This window comes from Pristiophorus japonicus, unplaced genomic scaffold, assembly GCF_044704955.1.
Source record: "Pristiophorus japonicus isolate sPriJap1 unplaced genomic scaffold, sPriJap1.hap1 HAP1_SCAFFOLD_110, whole genome shotgun sequence".
Lineage (NCBI taxonomy): Eukaryota > Metazoa > Chordata > Chondrichthyes > Pristiophoridae > Pristiophorus > Pristiophorus japonicus.
In genome coordinates, this window is record NW_027250756.1 from 1,170,015 (window position 1) to 1,174,268 (window position 4,254).

The 4,254-nt window shown below is 44.5% G+C and overlaps 1 non-coding gene across 1 annotated transcript; it reads right to left on the reverse strand.

The window, feature by feature from the left end:
- Positions 1-222: 222 nt before the first annotated feature.
- Positions 223-316, reverse strand: trnai-uau (transfer RNA isoleucine (anticodon UAU)). The gene is made up of 2 exons: positions 279-316; positions 223-258 (listed from the first exon to the last, which is right to left on the reverse strand). It is a non-coding gene; the product is annotated as a tRNA-Ile (tRNA).
- Positions 317-4,254: the final 3,938 nt, after the last annotated feature.

The following is a 4,254-nucleotide window of genomic DNA, read 5'->3' on the forward strand; positions in this document are numbered from 1 at the left end:
AGTGCCAGATGAGGAATTGTTTGATCCCCTCATTTGTTTCATATGGGGAACAGGCATGTGTATTCAATAAGAAATAACCCACAGATTGACACAGAAATAACCGCAGCGAGACAGCGAGACAGACAGCACCGTGGGAAATGGCGGAATCGACAAGAGAGATGGATGAACAGAAAACCGCCTCAGACTCTGAAAAGTGCAAACATCACATGCAAAAGCATCGGCTGCTCCAGGTGAGGCTCGAACTCACAACCTCGGCATTTCCCAAACCTGTACTGTCACATAAGTACCGCGCGCTAACCGATTGCGCCACTAGAGCTGCATGTCATGGGGTCTTTGTGCTCCCATCATACAGCTGCCTGTTCCACCTGTCTAACAAGGAGGAAGACAATGAATCATCGAATCATTCAACACAGAAGGAAACTTTTCATCCCATCGTGTCGATGCCGGCTCTCTGCAAGAAGCCTTCAGTTATTGAGTCTCCATAGATTTTCACCATAGACGTGTTTTATTATTTGTGTAATGTTTTGTTATTTGTAATGAATTTGGATGGCTGTGCGGGAACTTTATAAATATTTTTGTGCATCTATCTGTGAGTTGTAAATTAAATTGTGTGGAACATTGATAATCAAATTATATGTGTTCATATATGTGTTATTATAAATCTATTTGTGTTTATGTCTGTTTTCGTTATGAATTTATCTCTAAGTATCTCTGTGCTTATAATTGTATTTACGTTTATTTGAGAGGTGTTTACAATTAGCATACATACAAAGGTATACACAGAAAATACATTTATAACAAACATAGATGCTCCACAATAATATTATAAATAACTTTGTTGCATTCAAATACATAAACACGAACACAGATATACAAAATATATTTATATCCCACAGAACATATTGCAACTTAACACAGAGACACCAAAATATATTTAGAGCAATCACTGATCAAAGAACATTTTACTCTCTACGGTCCTCAGCAAATTTTACTGTGCCTGTGTTTCCTCTGCTTGTGCTCGGTGTCGGAGAAGGTTTGGCAGTGCCGTGGTATATCGTTTCCCAAGGATGGGCTGAAATGCGCTGTCTGAGGCCACGTTCACTGCTATAGTTGATATATAATAATCATCTGGACTTGTGTATAAAGGCATAATTACAACATCTACAGATGTTTAATCCTGGTACACAAAACCACTGCCAAATTAGTTCAACGGCTCACCCGCCCCAGTTGTTAAACTTCCCGCGAGGACATTGGTCCAAGCTATGTTGATGTACTACCCAATCTACTGTAACAGGTCCCTCCTGCGCCAGAACTGGTCCCAATGCCCCGGATTCTGTAGCCCAAACTCGTGCACCATTTATCCAGACATACGTTGCTATTTCTAAACTCAATAGCGCGGGGCAATGGGAATAATCCATAGAATACCTTTGTGGTCCAGCTCATTAATTTCCTCAATTGGACCTGAAACTCTGATTGAAGGAACTCATCCCCTTGTTTCCTTATGTCATTGGTTAGCACATAGATCACGGCTTATGCTGCTCCCCTTCGCCCCTCAAAATGTTCTGCAACCACTCAGTGATGTTCTTTACCTGGCAGAAGGGAGGATACACACCACGCATTACTCACGTTTGTCGTTGCAGAAAGGTACTGACTTTCGAATCGCCAATGACGTCAACTTAACTTACTTTTTAGTTTGAAAAGCAAAGTACTGCGAATCCTGTAAGCCTGAAATGAAATCAGGAAATGTTGGATATACTCAGCCAGTCAGGCAGCATCTCTGGAAATATTTCTGATGACGGAGTTGTGATTAAATGTCATTGACGTGAGGCGTCAACAATGGAATCCAGATACGTTCCGATATTGTAATTCCCAAGCGCCAGTTTGTGGGTATTGAAACCAATCCGGCTACCACGCATTAATCTGGGAGCTAAATTGTTGTTGTTGTTCTGGTAAAGTCGCAATAGCAGAGGACTGCAATGAAATATCCAAGTCTTTAAGATAAATCATATGTTTTACAATTAATAAAACGAGCCAGTTCCAAAAGACATTCAATCTTCAAAACGGTTAACTTCCACCGTTCAATTTCCGCTATGTCTGCCGGGGAAAAAGACAGGTTTTGGCTGTTTTTTTTATTTGCAGTTCATTGCTGTTGCGACTAGTTTACTTTGAACATTCTCCCTTTAAATATTCTCACAGATGCCGTCTGACTGGTTCACGAGGTCACGACATCAACGTTTACTCATTCCTGTGACCGCCACCTAGTGGTTAGGATGCAGCGCTCTCTCCTCGTCGGCACAGGTTCGATGCAGATTCCGGGATTTATTAAATTAAAATGAAGCTTATTAAATTAATTACATAACATTCTGTGAAAGATGAATAATTATTGCTATCGCCATTGATAACTTGTCACGTTCTGTTTCAGACTGAGGGAAATACATGGCAACAGAGAGCCTGCCAAACTTCCAACAATTTCGGTCTCTAAGAGCAAGTATGATGTCAGCACGCACCCGTCGAAGCCCCTCAAGTGCGCTTCTCAGAGCGCGATGTGCATGCGCCGAAAACTGGCACTGGGACAATCAAAATGGCTTTTGACAGATCCAACGCATCTCCGAGAGAAGGGTCATTTGCGGGCGGAGATTTGCGCTATTTTCCCAACTCTTGCCTAGAAGATCTCCTTCAAAATCTTACGCCTGGTAAGGGTGACAGAGAGATAGATAGGCAGGGGAAGACAGTTATGTGCATGTCACAGAAAGAGAGAGACAGACAATGGGTTGTGATTGAGAGGAGACAGTCCGGAGAGACAGAAAGCAAGACAGACAGATTTTGAAAGAGAGAGAGAGAGAGAGCGACAGACTAGGGGGAGGGGAGACAGTTTGAGTTAATTATGGTGGGGGTTATAGAATGCGACAATACTGAGGGGGGAGGGGCGGCAAAACCGACTGACAGGGAGACAAACGGATGGAGACAAACTGGGTGGGTGGGAGATATGATGGGTGACAAAGAGAGAGGGAGACGTGGAAGTCAGAAGGGAGGAGGCAGACCGTGGAGAATGATGGAAGGGGGAAGTGCGTGACAGACAGGGGAGGCAGAAAGGGAAGACTGACGGAGGGCAGATAGAGAGCGACAGACAGGGGCAGACAAGGTTGAATGGTGGAAGGGGACAGTAATTGACAGACAGGGGAGGCAGACGGGGGTTAGCCAGAAAGATAACACATTGGGCTGAGATAGAGATAGAGAGAGAGAGACAAAAGGCGGGGTGAGGCAGTGAGAGTGAGAGAGAGGGGGTGTGAAAGACGTGTAAGAGACAGATAAATAGAGAGTGTGGTGAAACAATCGGGGCAAACAGGGCAAAACGGCGAGAGATACAGATGGGGCAGACAGCAACGGCAGTCAGATGAGGAGAATTAGACAGAGAGAGAGGCATACAGGAGAGACAGGAACAGAAAGACATACGAGGAGGCAGAATGAGAGAGATATACGGCGGATCAGACCGAGAGACAGACACGGGTAGGAGGGTGGGGAGTGAGATAGAGTGATGGTAAAATGCGGTGGAAAAAGACAGATGGCAAGACAGAGAGAGGCATGTGGGGGAGAAAGAAGGAGGAGACAGACCGGGAAAACACCGAGAGAGAGAGAGAGAGAAACCATACGGTAGCAGATTGGGAATGTTACTGAACTACTAATCCAGAGAACTGGTCTAAAGATCGCCGAATGTAAGTTCAAATCCTGCCACGGCAGCTGAAGAATTTAAATTGAGTTAATTACATGAATCTAGATTTGAAGAGCTAGTATCAGAAATGACCATGATAGTACTGGATTGTCATAACAATCCATCTGGTTCACTAATGTCCTTTCGGCGATGAAATATGCCGTCCTTTCCTGGTCTGGGCTATACGTGATTCCAGACGCAGAGCAATGTGGTTGACACTTCAATGCCCTCTACAATGACCCAGCGTGCCCTCTACAATGACCCAGCGAGACACTCAGTTGAAGCAAACTGCAGCGACAAAGTCGGCAATGCGGGAGTTTCTTCACGACACGGAATGCAGCGGTTCCAAATACTCAGCTCTGCACCACCTTCTCCGGCGTAGTTTCAGAAGGGCAATAAAGGAAGGAAGGCCTTGGTAGCTACGCCCACATTTCTGAATTAATTTTTTTTAAAACATGGGAGACAGGGAAAGAGGCCGACAGAGAGTGAAATAGAGACAGACGCAGACGGCGGGATAATCGATTGGTCAAACAGAGTGAGAGAGA